Source organism: Mastigoproctus giganteus, chromosome 6, assembly GCF_048544385.1.
Source record: "Mastigoproctus giganteus isolate SK-2022 chromosome 6, ASM4854438v1, whole genome shotgun sequence".
NCBI classification, from domain to species: domain Eukaryota; kingdom Metazoa; phylum Arthropoda; class Arachnida; order Uropygi; family Thelyphonidae; genus Mastigoproctus; species Mastigoproctus giganteus.
In genome coordinates, this window is record NC_143580.1 from 193,350,596 (window position 1) to 193,373,129 (window position 22,534).

At 36.9% G+C, this 22,534-nt stretch overlaps 1 protein-coding gene across 2 annotated transcripts in view; it reads right to left on the reverse strand.

The window, feature by feature from the left end:
- The window catches only part of LOC150084841 (protein yippee-like 5), a 32,384-nt gene extending 12,113 nt beyond the window's left edge, over positions 1-20,271 (reverse strand). The window contains exon 1 of one of the 2 annotated variants that reach the window (XM_090375584.1): positions 20,079-20,271. The gene's annotated coding sequence lies outside the window, so the exon portion shown is untranslated. The remainder of the gene's footprint in view (positions 1-20,078) is intronic. The other variant, XM_090375583.1, reaches the window with a different exon arrangement.
- Positions 20,272-22,534: the final 2,263 nt, after the last annotated feature.

Genomic DNA, 22,534 nt, shown 5'->3' on the forward strand with positions numbered 1-22,534 from the left:
AGTTGCATTGGTTCCTGGGGTGTGTGTGTAAAAAATTTTTTTTTATTATAACCAAAAACAATCAATCAAATAATTTTTTTAATCTTAACAATTTCTTTATTCACAAATATACAAAACAGTACATTTCCTACAGCAACTATGTAAAAATTACTTATAAATAGGCATAAGGAACATACAAACAGGGGGAAAAAAAAAAAAAAAATTAAGAAGAATGTAGTAACTGAAAATGACATACATAAGTCACAAATAGAAAGTTCAGGTGCATATACATATACACATAGTATTTATAAGAAGTTGAAGAGGAGTATTATAATATATTTATATGGTTTATGGACTAGGGACACTTAATTTTCACAGAATGAACCCAACAACCATAATGGATATATAAGTTGGTAGCAAGCTGATTTTCTACTGCTAACAGGCTTGTACATATTGTACAGATTATACTCCCAGCCTCTTACAGTCTAGCAAATTTGTACCCACAGACTGGCTACCAAAGGAGTGTAGGTTTTTAAATATTAATTTAATCTTAATTTAGCTTTAACTTTTTATACATAACTGACTTAAACACATTAAGTATACTCCCAGAACTATGTTCAGGAAATGCAATACCAGATTGCCTGAGCTCACCTATTTCCCTCTTATTATTCTGATCTCTTTTCACTTTCCTGCTACTCTATATTTTTATTTCTCATTAGCCATTAGTTAACCGAACACAATATTGTGATGCTATTTTTCTACTATAACACATTTTTCTCACCTACAAAAAAAAAAAAAAAAAAACAAGTTTAGCAATTATTTACCACTACTTTGTAAGCTTATTATTTCTTTTCTATCCTGGAATGTACTATTTCATGTTTAATGCCAATTTCTCAACATAAATTTGTAATTTTTAATTTTGTTTAATTTACTGTCTCTGATTTCTGACACATTGGGTCGTTATGATATACAATACAGTACTTTGAATAAACCTTTTGGCTTCACACCTCTAAAGTACGGACACTTTCCTCAGTCTGTATACCATCTCAATTTCAGTAAGTTATTCCCTTTTGATTTTAACCTTTTTTTTGCTTTCCACCTCTGTCAGGTCAGCCACGAAATGTGTATGCTTTACCCCTGCTTCCGCTAGATTTGAAATTGCTTTACCGATTCTACCATGTTCTACATATATTCCATGTAAGAAACACGGGGCCTCGCTTCTTACTGTTTTTCCAGTGGTTTCGACGGTTGACCACTGACAAAGACATTGAAATCATAAGACTTTCAGCATTAAGTACTTTTTATTTTTTCTTGTACCCTCTGTAGTTCCAATTCCCATTTTGCTAGCTCATTTCTTATTCTCTTCCCCTCAATCTACCAACACACACACATTCCAATTTTCTGTCATATTGGTGAAACATTTTTCACATTTTTCATAGCAAAACTGTTTGAATAGATGAAATTTTATGCAATTCTGCAAGCTTCCTCTGAGAATTTAGAAAGTAATCTACATGACTGGCAAGAATACTCTAAGATATACTGTGTAACAGAGTAACTATTACCAATTCACCTTCATTAGTCTAATTCATCAGTAAATTCACAAAAGACCATGCAAAACATGCACACTGTCTTGACATTACCGTGCTTTGGTATTTATAAATTTCTTTTGGTAAATCTATTTTTCAAGAAAAATAGAATTATGTATGAATTAATTATTTGAAACCCAATATTTATGAGCAGATTCAAAGAATGTAACAAATAGAATACAAAACAATGATGGATGTAAATTAAATTTAATTAATGAAGAAAGATTTAGGTCAGAAAAGAAATTAAATCTTAAAAATACAAATCAGAAAATATTATAATGAACAAGTTGTCACAATTATTACTATGCATTTTTTAATCCAGGATAATGCCTACATATATTCACAAAAAGACACCCAGATATTCATTAAATTGCAATACAAAAATCACCTTAAATGACTTTTGACTAACAAAGATTCAAAAAAAAAAAAAAAAACACCAATGACAGTAATAACAGTATACAACTAAATGGGCAATTTCAGTTAGATAAATAATATTTATGAAATACAAATGTAGAAACAACATAGCAAACTAATGCACTCTGTCAATGAGGTGAAGAGAATTGTGGCTAAGGTTCAGAAATCAATCTTAGAACTAATTCAATTATATAATTTATTGCTTGTTCAAGACTTATTTTTCTAAAACAGACTTGGCTACAAAAGCTAGGTAAAGTATGCAGCATGTTACATTTCAGGCATGTTAAATTTTTTTTTTTCTGTGATTACAGAAGTGAAAAGTAAATGTAATTATCATTTTATCAATTAATTACTAAAATATAAAAAACTTCATATAAAATTTAATAAAATTCTATGGTTATAAATTCTCTAAATGTAGCTATTCAGTTTAATCCCCACCCCCATATTTCACACACATCACCACAATCAGAATCATAGCAATACATGCACAAGCTGTCTACAACTAACAATACAGTACTGCATTAAAAACCACGTTTAATCTTTGAATTTTTTTTCCATATTTGTGCAATTTTAATAAATTTTGCAATGGTTAGACAAGCCATTATATATAGACAGACAGATAGATAGATGGACATGGTGAAGACAACAGGTGCTTATGTATGGAAATATGCTAACAACTAAAGAAACATTTTTTTTTTTTTTTTTTTATGACAACTCCAGACACAAAAGGCATAGACACCTATAGTATTCTGGTACCGCATGTGGGCCAAGGGTTGGAACAACAAATTACACACACCGCACTAAAATAAACTGTACTATATATATAGTATTGTCATGATTTACACTTTCAAAAACTGTGTATTGTCTTGATTATTGTTTAGAACATTAATGGAGATAATATTTTCATTATTTGTTATATGTAACAAATTTTTAATAGAGAAAACTCTACTCAAAATACTACATCCACCTTTTGACCCGATGACAGAATTCCTCAGTTGAATTCTGAAATGCTATTTGTATAGTTTGGAAAGTACCAGGTTCATAACTTTGCTTTCAGTATATCAATAAATTAAATACTTTTCATTGGCACAGAATTCCATAGTTTAAGGAAATATGAAATATTTTTGATACTACTTATACCAAACAAACTCTGGCATTTTGGACTAGTGCAATTGGCAAGAGAAAAGTTAAGTAATGTACATGTTACACTACACTTTTTTATCATTAAAAGAAAATTTTTCCATGGTTAATAGTAGTGAAAAATAAACACTATAATTAACTTTTCACCAATTAATTATTACAAGTTTTTTCACTTCAATGCATACATCAACAAAAATTCATCCTGAATTTTAATAAAATTATAATAATTCATTATTTATATATTCAGTTAAATTAATAAGAAAAATACTGTTCAAAAGAAGAGCAACTGATCAAATAGATTGTGCTTAAACTGAAAATTCTTTTCATTACATCTGCTATACTGCCTATTCATTTCTCCAATCAGCATGCTGTCACAAAACTCCCACTACCTCAGCTATATAGATAACTCAAGATTTTTTTAAAACTAATAAGCTAATTTTTTTTTATGCATTAAGCAGCTCTCACTGAAGAAAATGAAGGTGATCTATCTGCAAAGTAAAGTGAATCAGCTTTCAGGCTACTTTTTTCAAATTCACAAAATTTCATTAAAATCAGAGCAACAGACATCCAGCAATTATTATTTATTTTTTTCATACATACCACATAGGCTATCCATATACTGCATATCATAGCTGAGGCACTGGATGCATGTTTGTTGCCATGTGCTGGTTGGAGAAAAGAATGGTCAATGTTGTGATGTGCAAAAATTAAATTTTCTCAGTTCATGCAAAAAAGTCATTGCTTTTTGCCTCTGCCTCTCTCTTTTTTATAAATTAAAAACTTGGCACTCTTTGCCTTCCTCTCTTTGAAACTTGACTTTCTCCAGTCCCACTTCCTTAACAGTGAAGTAATTTTCCTTGATGATTTTAATGTTCACAACTCTAGCTGGTCAAGGCTTTTGCAATTACTAATACCTCACACAGTTGGTTCATTTACCTACCAGAATACCAGATAATCTTAACTACACAGTCAACAATGCTTTATCTTTTATCACAAACAACCCTTGTAAGTACATGGTTGAGGTGAGTGGCCTTCTAGGCACCTCAGATCACAACTTAGTGATGGTCTCTTCTCCACTGGAGCCTTTCTCTCATGGCCATTCTCGACCTCCTGTTATTTGGCATTACAAGAATGCCAAATGGGATGGCCTGCGAGATTTATTTTCTTCTTTTCTTTGGTTGGATTACTGTTTCAAATCTTCTGATATCAATGTTTGCTCAGATCATGTCAGTGAAATTATTCTTGTAGGGAAGAAATTCTTTATTCCACACTCCACCTTAAAATCTCATCCTTTATCTAAACTGTGGTTTTCCAATAAATGTGCTAAGGTTGTTTAAGATAAGAATGTTGTATACTGCAATTGGCTTATATCCAAATCTCCAGGTTCATTTTCTGCCTACATCAAAGCTTGCAACAATTGTAAAGCAGTTATTAATCGTCCAAACTAGATTTCAAACAGGCTAAGAGTAGAAAATTTGCTTCTTGCCATAATGGCAGTCCAGCATTCTGGTCTCTTGCCAAAGCTATTGGCCACACTTTTGCCCATCTCTGTTCCTACCTTTCTCAAAACCAGATGGTTCTATTGCCACTTCAGCTAAAGATAAAGCTGACCTGCTAGCATCCTACTTTTTTTTCTTAACTCATGTATTGATAATAGTAGTAGTAGTAGTAGTGGCATGTGATGCAAGAAAGCAAATGTATGAGCTTATGCAGCATCAGCCAACAAAAAAAAAAAAGAAAAACACACCATTCTCTCCAAATGCCTGTCCAGTTCCTCCTTAAATTTATTCAACCTATCAACTTCCACAACAACAGATGGAAGTTTGTTCCAGCAATTAACCACCCGCTGGTTAAAGGCAAATTTCCGCACATCTACTCTACATGTCTTTTCTTAATTTGAATTTATGCTCCCTTAGGTTCGTAATCTGAACAAGTGGAAGGATCCCATCAGAATTCAGATCAACCCATTCAAGGCTTTATATACCTCAATCAGATCAACGCGCAGGTGCCTAGTCTCCAGCCACTGCAATTTGCAGAACTTAAGCCTCTCTTGGTAAGAGGATCCCTTCATCCCCTCACCAATCTTGTTGCCCTTCTCTGTACACGCTCAAGTAAATCTACATCCTTCCTAAAATGAGGCCTCCAGACCTGTACGCAGTACTCAAGACATGGCCTGCCCATTGCCTTATACAGAGGGATAATCACCTCCTTTTCCCTGCTAGCAAAATTCCTATATATCATTGACAAAACCCCATGACCTGCCCTGGCAGCCTGTCTGCATTGCTCAGAAAACTTCATATCTGCCTGCACAATTACTCCCAGGCCTTTTTCATTTTCTACCACCTTAAGTGTAGTACCACACAGTTGGTACGTTTCTCTGGGGTTACTTCTACCCATATGCAGTACTTTGCATTTGTCAAGGTTAAACTTCAGTTGCCACTTCTTAGCCCATCTGCCCAAATTATCTAGATCCTGTTGCAGTAGCACACTGCCATTACTGTCATTAACAACCCTGCCAACCTTTGTATCATCTGCAAACTTCGACATTAAGCCTGATATACCTTCATCAATATCGTTGATAAATATACAAAACAACAGTAGACCTAACACCGAACCCTGTGAGACTACACTAATAACATTAGTCCACGAAGAGCAGCACCCATTGATTACCACCCTCTGTCTTCTCGCACTTAACCATCCATTTATCCATTGTAGCAACTTACCCTTAATACCATTCTGCTCCAATTTGTACAATAGTCTTCCATGCGCAACAGTGTCAAAAGCTTTTCTGAAATCCAAATATATGATATCAAAATTATTTTTTGCATCCAGTTCCTTTGTAACCACATCATAATATCCTATCAAATTTGTCAGACAAGACTTTCCCTTAACAAACCCATGCTGTGTCTGAATTATTGCTGCAGTCTTGTCTAGATGATCCTGCAATGCATCTTTAACCAGCGACTCCATTATTTTACCCGGAATAGAAGTTAAACTAACTGGTCTGTAATTACTCGTGTCACCCTTTGATCCCCCTTTGTGAATTGGGGATACATTTGCACATCTCCAGTCCGTGGGAACCTCCCGAGTCCAAGGATGCTCTCATAATTATGGCTAAGGGTTTGCTTAGTTGCTTCGCTGCCTCCTTTAATATAACTGGATAGATCCCATCCACCCCAGGTGCTTTTCTTACGTTTAACTTCAACAATTTCTCTTCCACTTTGCTCTCAGTTATTACAAAATCATTAAGCACCCTGCTACAATTTGATAACCTTCTGCCATTTTCAAACCTTAATAATTCCTCACGTGTGAATGTAGATGCAAAATACTCATTCAGTTTGTTTGCTATCTGAGCAGGATCAGCAACAGTCAAACCATCGATGTCAAGTGGACCAATCAGATTCATCCCCTTCCTTTTAGAGTTTATATAAGTAAAGAAATCCTTGCTGTTTTTCTTAGCATTTTTTGCCAAGGATTTCTCGTAATCTGCCTTCGCCTGCCGAACCTCCTTTGTCACCTGATTACTGACTAGCTTATATCTGCCATAGGCTTCTGAGTCGCTTGATAATTTATATGCATCCCATGCATTTTTCTTCTCTGTTACAAGTCTCATTAGTTCATTTGACAACCATTTAGGCCTAAAGCTTGAACAATATTTCTTAATCTTTGTAAACCACCTACCATTCCCAGTACACTCCATTCAATGCCTCCTGTGCCCTTCTGTCAAAAGGATTTTGATCAATCTTGATGCTATAAAAGCTCCATGACTCTGGATAGTATTTCTCCACTCATTCTCAAAACCTGTGCTCCCGAGCTTTCTTCCATTCTGTGTCGCTTTTTACACTTTTATTCCACTGGTGTTTTTCCTTCTGCTTGGAAATATGCTCACATCCAGCCAGTTCCTAAAAAGAGTGACAAATCCCTCCCATCCAGTTATCGTCCCATTGCACTTACTTCTCTTTCTAAAATAATGGGGAAATCAATTAACCGCCATCTCTTAAACTATCTGAAACCTTCCATCTGATCAATGTTCGCTATGGTTTCCATCAGTGTTGATCCACTGGTAAAATTCTGGCTTATGTTATCCATCTATGGACAAATTCAATGGAAAAGTTTGGTAAAACTCAAGCAGTTGCTCTTGACATTTCTAAGGCTTTTGATCATGTTTGGCATAAAGGACTAAATAAGCAAACCATTTTATGGTTTACCAATGGTTTTTTGTAATTAGGTATCCAGTTTTCAGTCTGACCGTTCACTGCAGGTGGTGGTAGGGAATGCTCTGCCTTCTAACTTCACCACTAATGCTGGTGTTCCCCAAGGTTCAGTTCTTTCTCCTACTCTTTTCCTCTTATATATTAATGACCTTCCATTGACCGGAAATCCTATCCATAGTTCTGCTGATAAGATCACATTGCATTCCACCTTCCAGTTGGAGAAACCCTGCCCTGCACAAACAGCTTCAACTTCTCAAATATCCACTACAAATTCCTTAAATGCTGATCTCCAGGTAATTCTCCAGTGGGACAAAGATAACCTAGGCAGTTTCAATCCTTCTAAAACTCTGTACCATCTTATATATCGCAAAAAGGAGTCTTCTGCTCCTATGCTCATCTTCGATGACACCGATTTGTAGGCAAGATCATCTCTCTCTCTCTCTACTGGGGATTACCCTGGATTACCCTGGCTTCTAATCTCTCTTGCATAAGCACATTACAAATATTGCTTCCTCCACATCTAAAAAACTAAGTTTTCTTTTTTGCTTTTGGCATTACTTTTCTTCCAAACAGCTGTTCATTTTGTACAAATTGTAAATCTGCCCTAGCATGGAATATTGTCCTCGCATGTGGGGCAATATCCCAAAGCCTCAGGCTTTTAGATTCCATTCAAAAGAGGACAGTTAGGTTAATTAATGACTCATCTCTAACACAGTCTACTCTTATTTCACAGATGTTCTGTTTCTGCTACATGCCTTTTCTATAGACACTTCCACAGACACTGTTATTCTGAAATAGGTGCCTCCGTAGCCAGGTGGGCAGGAGCAGCAGTGCATAGCACACGGTTCTTGATTAGATTTGAGCTACAGCCCATGACCACCAAATACGGAGGATGCAGAAAGGTCAGGGAATGACCACCGCATATCCCTGGAGCAACATGGCCTTAGTTGCTAATGCTCCTAAAAACCAAATAATCTTCTGAAATGGCTTCTATAATTCCTACTCTCTCTTCCAAACCAGTCCGAACACATACTGAAACCAGTCAACATCCTTTTACTGTCCAACTTCAAATTCACAGAACCAACTTTTCTTCTTCCTCATTTATTCATTCAACTTCCGTTTTCTGGAACAAACTCCATTCGCAAGTATTTCTTAAAAATTACAATCTACAGAAATTCAAGTCTAATATCAACAAGTATCTTCTTTCATCTTCTCAACCTTCCTCCCATGCACGGTACTAAGTACAGGTGAAACCATCATAATGTGATTCTCATAGTCCAAAGAATCACATTGCAATATAAGTGGGATTGCATTAGAAAATTCTAGCCATTTTTCGGCATTCAAACTTCATACATACTATCAATTTTGCTAGTCTTTTGTGCAATAATTGCAATACTACGTATTGTGTTGTTTCAAACTTTTATTAATTCACTGTACAATAAAGAATTAAAAAACCAATATTCGTGTTTTAAATATACATACATATGATAAACGCACACCTTTTGTCACAAAAACAAATCAATACTCACAAAAATTGCTTTTAGACGTGGTCGCATTGACCATTATATTCGTGTTTTTAAATGAACAAACAGTCAAAAATTTGGGAGAAAATAGAAAACATACTGCACTCTGTGTTCTTTCAACTACTAAGTAGACGTTAGTGAACAAACTTTTGCACATTTTAATCGTTACTTTCAAGTCTTCCATTTCTTAAAAAAACTGCATCAAAGGTTGACTGTTTCATTGCATCTCTGTTTCTTTTTAACAGTAAAATTGAAAGGGAATCTACCTTTTCTGTTTGAAGGAATTTAAGTCCAGTTTGCAAACCAGCAAGTGCATCCACGATCTTAGGTCATGGCTCTGGCTCCTCATCTTCGGTTGCATCTGTATCATGTCTTTCGCCAGTAATGGTTTTGATTATTTCTGAGTCAGTCATGCTCATATGTAATACAGTTGTTCCCATCTATCCAACATTCTACTGTGGCTCATCTTTCTCTCTGTCAACGAACTGTGCCAGTATTTGCTCGGCATTGGCCACATCTTCTGTCAGGCCTTCATTAGTGTATCTTTACAAGATTGTGCAAGGCTCAAGGGGTAGAATTTTTCTCAGCCTGGTCTGTGCTTGTTAACAGGAGAATATTTCTACAGGGATTGGATACACTTAAATAGAAAGAGTGCAAGAATATTTGCTGATGCTATAGAGGCAGAGTTAGGTGGGTCGGAAAACTGCTAGCTTGAGGGGATACACGGACTAATAGATTAACAGTAGCCGCTAGCAGAGGTAAAAGTGATTCTTGCACTACTTCTATTGAAATGCAATTGAGCAGCAGCCTGGAAAGCAAGGCAATGGGAATTTCCAGGACTACTGGGAGTCATAGTGAACATGTAAATACATGGGCTGTGTTAGGGTAACTAAGAGTAGAAACAGGTGCATGTATACTTGCATGTACACCAATGCTAGGAGTATAGTTAATAAATTCAATGAGCTTGAAGTGCTAGTCAAGACATCAAAGGCAGATATTGTTGGGATATCAGAGACATAAGCAGTGCAGAACTGGAATTTGGGGAGTACAATGTGTACAGAAAGGATAGACAGGACAAGAAGGAAGGAGGGGTTATGCTGTTAGTTAAGAAACAAAATCTAAGGAAGTGCATCCAATTCATGTGGGTGGACAATGCAATGTTGAGTCTGTTTGGTGTGACATAAGCACTGGGAAAGGAAAAATGAGTAGGTGTGTGTTATAGGCCTAATGAATCTGATGAGTATAATGAGGAATTGTGCAGAGAAATAGAGCGGGCCAGTAAATTAGAGTGTCTTATAATGGGGGATTTTAATTTCCTGGATACTGACTGGAATGTGTGGATTGGTCACTCACATACTAGCAAGGCTTTTGTGGATTTATTAGATGATTGTTTTATTGTTTTATAATTTATTTGGTTTTTTTTTTTTAGGAGCATTAGCAACTAAGGCCATATTGCTCCATATTGCGGTGGTCATTCCATGACCTTTCTGCATGATTGTTTTCTACAGCAGCATGTTTGAGAGGCAACTAGAGGAAGTAATACTCTTGATCTGATTATCAGTAGTGATTCTTCGTGCAACAAGAATCTGAAGATAAAGGAACCACTAGGTGGCAGTGATCGCAGTGTGCTGAAGTGGGATTTACTCAAAGAGGTAACTACCATAAAGGGTAAAGGGAAGGGTTTTTGATTTCATAAAGGTGACTACGGTGGTCTGAGACAGTATTTAAATTCTAGACGGTGGAACGAACTGACGTTGTTACCAACAGCATATTCAAAATGGGAAGCATTCAAAGAATTAATCTTGGAAGCTATTAGGCTTTTCATACCAACAAAGAAACATTGTTCAAGATTTAGGCCTAAATGGATGTCAGATGAATTAATTAGACATGTGACAGAGAAGAAAAATGTATGGGATACATATAAATTTACATGTGACACAGAAGCCTATGATACATATAAGCTGGTCTGTAACCAAGTTACAAAGGAGGTTAGGCATAGGCAGATTACGAAAAATCTTTGGAAACGGATGCAAAGAGTTCTTTACTTATATAAACTCTAGAAGGAAAGAGATGAATCAAATTGGTCCACTTGATGATCCTGCTCAGGTAGCTAACAAACTAAATGAACATTTTGCATCGACATTCACACATGAGGAGTTATTCAGGGAGGGGAATGCCAGAGGTGTATTAAACTTGGCAGTAAGCTATATAATCTTGTAATAACTTGAGTAAAGTCGAAGAGAAATTGTTGAAGATAAACACAAGAAAGGCACCTGGGGCGGATGGAATCTATCCAGTTATATTAAAGGAGGCAGCAGAGGAAGTAAGCAAACCCTTAGCCATAATTATGAGAGCTTCCCTGGACTCAGGGGAGGTACCCATGGACTGGAGATGTGCAAATGTGACCCCAACCCACAAAGGAGGATCAAAGGGAGACAGATCATTACAGACCTGTTAGTTTAACTTCTGTTCCAGGTAAATTAATGGAGGTACTGGCTAAAGAAGCATTGCAGGATCATCTAGACAAGACTTCAGTTATAGCTCGGACACAGCATGGGTTTGTTAAGGGGAAGTCTTGTCTGACTAATTTGATTGGATACTATGATGTAGTCACAAAGGAACTGGATGCAAAGAATAACTTTGATATCATATATTTGGATCTTAGAAAAGCCTTTGATACTGTTGCACATGGAAGACTGCTGCACAAATTGGAGCAGTGTGGCACTGGAGGAAATTGCTGCTATGGATAAAGGGATGGTTGAGTGGGAGAAGACAGAGTGGTAATCAATGGACACTGCTTTTCGTGGAGTCCCTCAGGGTTCAGTGTTGGGTCCATTGTTTTCTGTATTTATAAATGATACTGATGATGGTATATCAGGCTTAATGTCCAAGTTTACAGACGATACAAAGGTTGGCAGGGTTGTTAATAACACTAATGACAGTACACTGCTGTAACAGGATCTAGAAACGTTGAGCAGATGGGTTGAGAGATGGCAAATGAAGTTTTAACATTGATAAATGTAAAGTACTACATATGGGAAGTGGTAATCCCAGAGTAACATATCAACTCTGTGGTGCCACACTGACAGTGGTAGAGAATGAAAAGGACCTGGGGGTAATTGCGCAGGCAGATATGAAGTTTTCTGAGCAGTGCAGATGGTCTGCAAGAGTAGCTCATGTTGTCTTGTCAATGATATACAGGAATTTTTCCAGCAAGGATAAGGAGGGTGATTATCCCCTTGTATAAGGCAATGGTCAGACCATACCTTGAGTTCTGTATACAGGTCTGGAGGCCTCATTTTAAGAAGGATGTAGAGCTGTTGGAATGAGTGCAGAGAAGGGCAACAAGATTAGTGAATGGAACAAAGGGTTGCTCTTACGAAGAAAGGCTTAAGTTTTGCAAATTACAATGTCTGGAGACTAGGCACCCGTAAGGTGATCTGATTGAGGTGTATAAAGCGTTGAATGGTTTGAGCATGCTCAATGCGGATGGGATTCTTCCTCTTGCTCAGAATAAATCGCCTGATAGGGCATAAATTCGAATTGAGGAAAGACAGTTGTAGGATAGATGTGCGGAAGTTTGCCTTTAGCCAGCAGGTGGTTGATTGCTGGAACAAACTTCCATCTGTCGTAGAAGTTGATAGCTTAAACAGATTCAAGGGAGAACTTGACAAAAATTTGGAGCGATTGGATGGGTGAAATAAGGGTGTTTTTTTGGCTGATGTTATATAAGCTTGCTTCTTGCATCATGTGCCCTTGCTAATGCTAAAGAACTCGTCAGCAGCAACATTTTCCACTATAAAGTCCTCAAAGTCATTCTCTTCATCACTGTCACTGGCTAATTGGGAGTTATCTGATATCAGACTTGCACCCAATATGTTTCTCCAACATTTTGAAATACACCATTTCTTCAGTTTCCCAGGCTTCGCCACCAATGTAAAAAAGTTCAGCTTCTTTTAAAATGAGGTAACAATCTTCACTATTGATTATTTGCTGTATTAAAGTCTTACGGAAGTTCATTTAAACATTAATATAATCTCTTGATCCAGAGGCTATATCTTTGATGTGGTGTTTTTTGGTAAGTAGCTCATTCAGATTTTACCATCGCTGCTTATTACATTATCAGCAGGAGGATACGTAGGGCAGTTATCCAGCTGCGAGAGAGCTTTGGTATCCACCTCTTGTTGCCATAAGTGTTTATATACATCAAGTACAAATTGCTTATGAAACTAGTTTTCAAAAATGCTGGAAGTCATCCATGCATTCTTGCTGAAGTCATAGGCAAATGGCATAGAGGCCATGGTGGTGATTTAAACTTTCCTATGCAAAGTGGCTTCAGTTTGTGATTTCCTGTTTGGTTTACACAGAAAAGTACAGTGATTGTCTTTCATTTTCTTGAAGCCTTGTGTCCTTTGAGCATTGTTCTAAAAGTCAGAGTGGAATTGGGTAACATTTTATAAACATCCAGTCTCATCACAGTTATATACCTGTTCTGCAGTATAGCCACCATCTTCAATTATTTTCAGAAGCTGGGCAGGGTAAGAGCATACAGCTTAATCATCAGCAGAACATCTCACCTGGTATAGCAGTTATTATTCCATGCCACTTTTTAAAATGTGTAAGCCATCCATTACTTGCAGTGAATGCTGTGGACTCATTTCCACGAAGATCATTGTGGAATTTTTTAGCTTGGGTTTGCAGATGGGGTCCAGATAGAGGTGTGCCTTCAGATCATCCTTGAAAAAAACCACTGGAACACAGCTTTATCCAACTGTTCATCTTGAGGTTGCTGCAAGCATTTTCGTTGCAGTCCATCGCTCGTTTCCACAGACTTGGCTAGGTACATCATGAAGTTTCTCCTCTTCTTTCTTCCATCCACACACTGTAGATTCATTCACTCCAAGGTCTCTAGCCACTTGCATTTGCTGAACCCTGGACTTGATTCTATCAAGGAGTAATTTTTTTCTTATATAGTAAACTTCTTCCGTTTTTTGAAGTTTCACACATTTCTTTAAATTTATATATTAAAAATATACAACTTAATTTGAGAAACAAAAAAAAAATTGACAGTTGGCAATTGATGTGAATATATATTCAAACACTTTGCTGTAAAGTTACAAGTCAGTTATTATTGTTCTTACAGAAATCAAAGGATAATGCGTATCGTGGATTCATGTTAAACTGAAAATTTCACCACGTGTTCACAAGGAATCCAATATGTTCAGTGACTAAAAATGGGAACCACAATTGCATCGTGTTATGATGGGTTTCAGCTGTACAATAGATTCCAATACCTCTCGTGCTTGGGGTCTTCATAAAAAAAATTGATGAAAAATTATACTTTTTTTGTAATGCACTACATACATTGGCTACTGTGTTATCTTTGTGATGGTAGCTTGTTTCTCATACCTGTATATGTGTATTTTGTCTGTAGAAGTGTGTTTTTGTGCTGATTTGAATGCTGTATAGGCTGAAAATCCCAGAATAATCCATGGGGGCCTACTCCCTCTGCTTGAGATCATCTAACTACATCCTTGAATGAAGAGGACTTTAGAAATTCTTCCAATGTCATAAAAGGGGTTCAAACCCAGAACTCTTCAGATGAATTACAGATTGCAATGAATCATACTGATTAAACTGCCATGAAAGATGCACTGCATGTGTAACAGGATATCTGTAACTATAAATGCATCTGCAATCTAAACAAACATCCAGGAAACAAACAGATTTTCAGGTCTATCAACAATCTTAAAAGACAAGAGAGTCCCCCTAATAAAGCTGTTTTACCATTCCCAGTAAAGTACAGCAATGGTATTATGATGCTGTTACTCTTTCAGAAAACTTTTACAGAAGGGTCATATACATTCAACTCTTCTGGCACTTGTCTGCTGATTTGAAACTACAGAAGTGTTGTAGATCAGCTGTGAAGTAGAAATCCAACACTAGTAACAAGTGTAGCACAGGTAGCAGAGATCACTCAACAGCTGGCATCAGAATGTTAATGTAGGACTGCAAGATACATTAACCTTCATGCTGTTCTGAGTATATATATTAAGGAGGACTGGACAGGCATTTGGAGGGAATGGTATGATTTTTTTTTGGCTGATGCTACATAAGCTCATAACACTTGCTTTCTTGCATCGCAATGCCACTACTACTACTACTATAATTAAACTGTAAATAGAAACATTTAAGTTACAGATTATCCAAACAGTATGTCATAACACCTAAGTGTATTTTATCTGTAAACTGCAAGTTTCTCTGGTCAGGTTGCCTATTTTGCTAGGGGGGAGTGTTTGGGGGGGGGGGGTTGAACTTGCTACCCTTGCCTGAAACTGACCGACTCTGTCATATTGCAAAAAAGCCCATAAGAAGTTCCTTATACCATTGTTGTGGATTCGAACCCAGGCCTTTTCACACTGTGTGGGAGGATAGTGATTGGATATATGTTTTGGTAAAGGGTGGTGCCTAGAACGTCTGTTCAACTCTGCCTCTTATCTCTGTGAAGAACAGTATCACTACAAATGGGCCACATATGCAAGTGACATAGGTTTGTGTGTATTATGTGTGCGTGTTCTGTTGTTGTTCTTTTCTGGCTGCTTGGCTATCCAGAAGCATCAGTAACCTGTAGAGATGATTCTGGGTACTTGTTCACACCATGAGAAGATGAGCTAGGTTCCTCTGGAGGCCCATTCAAGAGGGAAAAAAAAAAAAAAAAAAAAAAAAAAATCACATGGTGTAATAAAAAAGAGAGAGATGCTACACTAGAGGAGAGCAGGGGGAAAAAAATATGCTAGTGCAGAGCACGAAGAGAAAATGAGAAAAATATAAAAAAATAATAATAAATAAAAAATAAAAATAAAATAAAATTTTTAACTGTTCTCTCGGGATCCCCAGTCATAGCCTGTGTTGTCCTGTAGGAGGCTCTCCTACACGTGAATACTTGTGTTGAGTTCTGGAAGGCAGCCAGAAGGTTCTCTGGTGTCTGTAGCAGAATGTCCAGTTGGCTTTCAGTGACAGGGATGGTATTTGCTAGCTCTTGCCTCAGGTCCTCGTAGAGAGTGCACTCGAAGAGAAGGTGGAACCAATTCTCCTTGGCCCCACAGTAGCAAACTTCTATGGGTATTAGGCAGAGTTGGAAGAGCTTCTCATTCAGTGAGCCATGCCCAGTGACTAGGAATGATGTCTCAAGAGTTAGAGACAGCCACTTCTGGGCTGACTTAGAGGATGGGAAAGTCACATCCAGTGAATCTCCTTGTAACTGCTCCCTTGGTGGAAGTGTCCCATCTTGTCTGCCCGATGTTTATCATATGATTATAACAGCATGTTCTCTCTGCCTTAGGGTCAGTGTCCAAGTTTAGCTTAATGTCCAAGATCTTGGTAAGAATTTTCTTCTTGATTCTAAAGGTCAGGCCATGGAAGGTTACATACAGGTCCAGTGGAAGGGTCCTAGCTAAGACCTGGATGGCAGCAGTGGATACTGTCCTGCATACCCTATGGGTATGCCAGGTGCACTGTCCATTGTATAGAGTAATTGGCTTATCATTTTTACCAATCTAGCTCAGTGGAACCAAACACCTGCAGCATACAACATGATCGGAAGGAAGACTGCTTTATAGTAACTGAAGCAACTGCTTGGACAGGCCCCATTCATTCCTGGTGATTTTGATGATTACACCTGAAAATCTTTTCATCTTGGAGGCTGAGATGGGTGAGGTGGAGGGGTGAAAGCTTAATTTATGATCAAGAACCACCCCAAGCACAGTGGTCTGTGTGACAATGGGGAGTTGTACCCCACAGACTAACTTGCGGGGCAGCCTGAGGTCCAGCACCATTTTGGTCTTGCTTGGATTTACAGTGATTGAAGCAATCAATATCTCAGAGCAGTGCCCTCATAGATAGCAAAGTGTGCTGCTTTCGGACGTAATTCAAATTATTGTTTTAATGGCACTGGAGCTGGGGCTCATATCTGTACAATGTTTTTTGTCTGTAGAAGTGTATATTCATAGGATGATTTGCATGTTGTGCAGGCTGAAAAATCCAGAACTCCAGGGGAGAAAAACTTAATTCCTTTTGCTTGAAACTGACCAACTACACTCTCAATTGAAGAGGATTTTAGAAATTCCTCCAGTCATCAGTAGAAACTGAAAGAATCTCTCTGAACAAGTGGCAGATGGCAAGGTATCATACCAACCAAGCTACCATAGAGGACTCTGCTCTGGATATCTATCAGCATAGTGCATAAGATTCTATTTGTTTCTCTTCATAGTCCTCCATGGCAAGCATCAAGTAATGGAAACATCACCATCTGCCTCTTGTTTGTTGATGAGGTCTGGGTTCATTTCCATTAAAAACTAGAGAAATTTCTAAAGTCCTCTTCAATCAAGGCTATAATTAGCAGATCTCAGCCTGCACAATATGCAAATCAGTCCTAGAACACACACATACAAACTGTAAGCTCCAGTGCCATTAAAATAATCTGAATTTTAAATTCCCTTCCCATCACACCACATCATTTGGTCATACAAGATCCAATGTCTACAGGCATTAACAGTGCCAGACATTCTGAAACATTACAATTATGCAAACTGGATGCTCTCTAAAATTACAGATGAAGATAAGTGGCTGTTCAAATGTGTTCTGGTCAGACATGATCCACTTGTCTCTGACCAGAACACATTTGAGATAGCTATCCACACCTACCATGGTGCTGATAGCTCTGCACAAGCAGCAATACACTTGTTGTGAATGGTATATGCATCCTTTGAAGGAGTTTGTTGTACCACACCTTTGCAAGCATAATATTTGTGTAGAACAGTGTGTTGTCACACAGACTAGGACACATCTGGAGTTTCTTCTCTCAACTTTTGGTGAGGATCAGATTATGAGCCATGATTATGGACATTTGTGGCCTGATCAATGGAATTTACCCTACACAATTTTTGCCTTTGAGGATATACGGAGAGAATATACCACAAGACAATCTCCATAGCTTTTGATATGGAAATGGCCAAATGCCACGGCGTTATTGATTCAGACTAAGATGCTGCATAACAGTGTGCCTTAGATTGCAGCACAGTACACAGAAACAAGGATGACACATTGAGCAACTGTGCACGTGATTCATGCTTTACTTACAATCTTGGTGCCCGTACTACTGTATGGAAATGGTAGCACCCTCTAGTTATTTCTGCACACAATGCCTCATGTTTGTGGAAGCCGTTTAGCATCTTTGTTTGCACTGATAAATCCACTTATTATTGTACAGTAAAATTATTTACAACCATTTAAAACTTTATAATCACGCTGTAAAAAAAATTGCAATTGAAAAACATGCAATGCTATTACTAAAAGGCTGAAGCTTATTTTTTGTGACAAATAGGATGTTTTACAAACAATGATTCAAGCTGAAGAAACAAATGTTTGACTTTTGATATGATTAATTGCTAATAATTGATGCCGAAAATGTTCATGTTTGTAAACAAGGATTTATATATAATTGCTAATTGTCATGCTCCTCCAATCTGACAGGAGGAACATGAAAACTGTCAGTTATTTTACAAAGAAAAATAAAAAACTTACAGACAGTGCTGGGGCCTTGGCTTAGGACCACATCATATCAAAATACAGCCACACTTACAGAATCTTAATTCATTTCTTTGGTACTGTTTTTGTATCTTTCAATTTTCAAATCGTAAGTAAACAGATAATGCAATTACTGATATAGCGTACAGAGGATATAAACTGCTACTGTGAGTTTTTCTAAAGACAGAAGTGACAAGTATGCCTGTGGTCAAAATTCTAGTACTGATCCAAATTTTGCATGTTTGCAGACTAGCAATTTGCAACTGCTGTTATTTTAGTATATTAAAAATATTATTTCTCCAGAAATGGTCCTTATTAAATTTATCCAGTTCAAAAATACCAAACAGATATTAAAATATGAAAACTAAGGCTATATTAGATTGAATTGCTGGACATAACTAAAAACAGTTTTAAAAAATTCCCATCTTTTTAGAGATGTGGATACCAAAATTAATAACTGCAATCACAAATTTGATCCTACATAACTATTTTGTGGTACTTACTTCCCTTGTATAGTTTCATCCATTTATTTAACATATATACACAACCCATTGGTCAAGAGCATGTACTTAAGTAACTATGGTGACAAAACAATGTCATCAGATATGGAGTCAGACATTTTTAGAGAGGTGACAAAAGGTAGTATTAGTCAGTGTGACAGTACTATTTGATGTGCAATATAATATAATATAATATAATATAATATATATATTAGTACAGTACATAACAAGGTTTTTTTTTCATCTGCAAGAGGAAAATATGTGTTTATTTTGGAACATTTCCTCACATCTAAAAAATTTTTGCAATGTCAAGAGATATTTGGTAAGAAGACTGATTTGAAGGTCATTGCATTCATACCATAATAGTAATGCAACTCTGAAGTCCCAAAAAATAATAATAATAAATATATCTACACAAGCAAAGTAGACACTGCCACAACATTATTTAATCAGTTTTAAATTTCACATTTATTATTTCAAATAAATTATTTCAAAAATTGCTATATTGCAAATTGAATTGTTTCAACTGAATAATATTTCACTAAACTTTAAAAAAATGACCATTATAAAAGAATGTGTTTGTTTTTCGTGCATGTTTCGAAATTAATAACGCAGTATCCCTAGCAGTCTAGAAGGTGTACCCGATACTGAATCTCGACCGAATGTTCTTATGTCAATTACAAAAGGTAGCACCTTCCTAATCCACTCGTCCACCCTCCTCTCTCTGTTGAAACTAAACATTTGGTTTACAGTCTTTCTTTTTCTATGTTCTCAGACGGAGCTTAGCTCTGCAGCGTTATATGGTCTACAAAAATAGCTGGTCATAACTTGTCTCGACTTCGCACTTAATATGCACGCATAAAACATGAAAAACAAACTAGCCTGTTTTTGTAAACAGGCTTCGCCATCACCTAGGAACCACAGACCCATGAAATGGCCAGTTTAAATACATTTAAATCCTTAATGTGAGCGACATTAATATTCCTCTCTTATTAGAACAAACACTCAATCGATTTTAATGTCATTTTTAACAATCGCCTCTCTTTTTTTGCATTCTAAGTTTCTTTAATATTATAAAGCTCATATCACTACAAGACATTCCATATGTTAAGAAATATAGAATATGTATAATCATACCTTTATTCAAAAACAGCAGTCTTGGTTTTGTTACGGTTTTTTAATACGAAACTACTAATCTCTCAAGTTATGGCAGAAAATTTCTATACGTTTGATGTTCACTCTATAACCTGCAAACAAATTCTATTGCTGACTTCAAGAGACAACAACCTAAACCTTTAAAAACCAACAACAACACGAAGCTCTCAAAGTTTGTTGTTGTTAAATTTCTACAATGTCCTTGCTTTGTAAGAATGTTTTGGTTCGACTTGGGAGACACCTATGGTGACGAGATCTTGCACACGTGTACAGTGAGATCGCATTTGTTTAAAAGACGAAAGGTGAAACAGAGGGAGAAGTGAGGGGGGGGGGGAGTAACAGTTTAGAAATTTGTTTATATTATCGCGAGTAAAATTTTCTATAATCCAGGTAATTTAGGATAGCCAACCGACCCTTTCTACCCATACAGTTAAATATTCGAGAAGGAAGGTTGCGATCTTGGGCAATCCAGAAATTCCTACTCGAACCTTTTTAAAAACATTCTCCTATACTCAATACACGTGCAACGAGATAGTAAAAATACACGTAATTAATTGATCAATATTATTTCTCCAATTTGATTTATTGGAGATAACTTTCTGTGTAGGAGACTATCATTTGTGTTTTTCTAAAATATTTTTACATATAAATATAATAATAATAAAGGACATGATTACAAATGCAAACTAAATAAGTAGCTTTATTTATTTGAACTTACAGATCTAGTAGCCTCTAAACTTTTATTCTCACGACAGGCATAAGCGACACGATTGTTCCAAGGGATGGTTTCGTCCTTGCTGCGACTACACTCCCTTGGCCAGTGCTTTCTACAGAACGCAAGTCCACCACACTTCCCACAGATAAAAGGGGTTATGGAAACGTTCAAGGTTCAAATGATTAGTAAAAGAATTTGAATGATAATAGGGGAGGGGATCAAGTAAATAAATCTCCCCAGAAACTTGGGAAGATTTATTGGCAGACAAGGAAGTATTATTAGACAATTAACTGCTGATCACATTTCTGCACCTACCCGATAATAACAATAATATTAAAAATTAAATTATTACCAATTCAGGAAACAAAAAAGTCAATTTACATTCCTTGTGAAAATTGTATTTAACGTTATGGAGCTTTACCTTGATTTTAACCTTCTTGACCTGTGTCAAATGAATAAAATTGAAAAGATAAGACCTTACCTATAAACGGCTGGAGCAGATCAGTCACTATTCAGTCTCAAATAGCGAGCCTACCATTAGCTTATGAAGTATAGCACATGCAAAAGTGTCCCATTGTAGTTTCCGCTAAAAATAAGTTTTAAATAACATTTCTTTCAAAGCAGCATCCTTGAACCAATAAAAATGTATCGTTGCACAGGAGACTGAATTGAAGAACAATCGAAACGTCTCTGTGAGAAATTATTTCTGACAGGAACTTATGGAAACTGATATTATATAAGTGAATAGCTCTGACAGGTAGCACATTGATTATAATCACCATACTCTCATATACCGTAGAAAAGACGTGAACCAGAACCCTATAAATAATGCAAGGAACCTTTATGGACTTTTTTCAAACCGTAGTGCAGTTAGTCGCCCACACACAGTGGGTATTTCAACTTCTGGTCGCGTAATTTTAGTGCATAATGTTTTTGTCTTTCTTTCTTTATTTTTATCAATGCATCAGTCGAAGCCACAGAATGATGATATTCGTTTTAAACATTATGGATTTTAAGTTTCATTGGATGGATGAATGGATAGATGGCATACTAATGGTTATGACGGCTCTGAATGAACGTTGAAATGCCCTTCCGGTGGTGGTAGTAGTAGTAGCATTAGCATTAGCATTAGTAGAGGCATATGATGCAAGAAAGCAAGCTTATGCAGCATCAGCCAAAAAAAAAAACACACCACTCCCATTTCACCCCTCCGTTCGTTCGAAATACCTGTCCAGTTGAGCCTTAAATTTGTTTAGGCTATCAACTTCAACAACAAATGATGGAAGTCTGTTCCACCAACCAACCACCCGCTGGCCAAAGGCAAATTTCCGCACATCTATCCGACATCCGTCCTTCCTCAATTTGAATTTATGCCCTCTGAGGTGATTTTTCTGAGCTAGAGGAAGAATCACATTGGCATTGAGCATGCTCAAACCATTCAAAGCCTTATACACCTCTATCAGATCACCTAGCCGGTGCCTAGTCTCCAGACTCTGTAATTTGCAAAACTTAAGCCTTTCTTCGTAAGAGCAACCCTTTGTTCCATTCACTAATCTTGTTGCCCTTCTCTGCACTCGTTCCAACAGCTCTACATCCTTCTTAAAATGAGGCCTCCAGACCTGTATACAGAACTCAAAGTATGGTCTGACCATTGCCTTATACAAGGGGATAATCACCCTTCTTATCCTTGCTGGAAAAATTGCTGTATATCATTGACAAGACA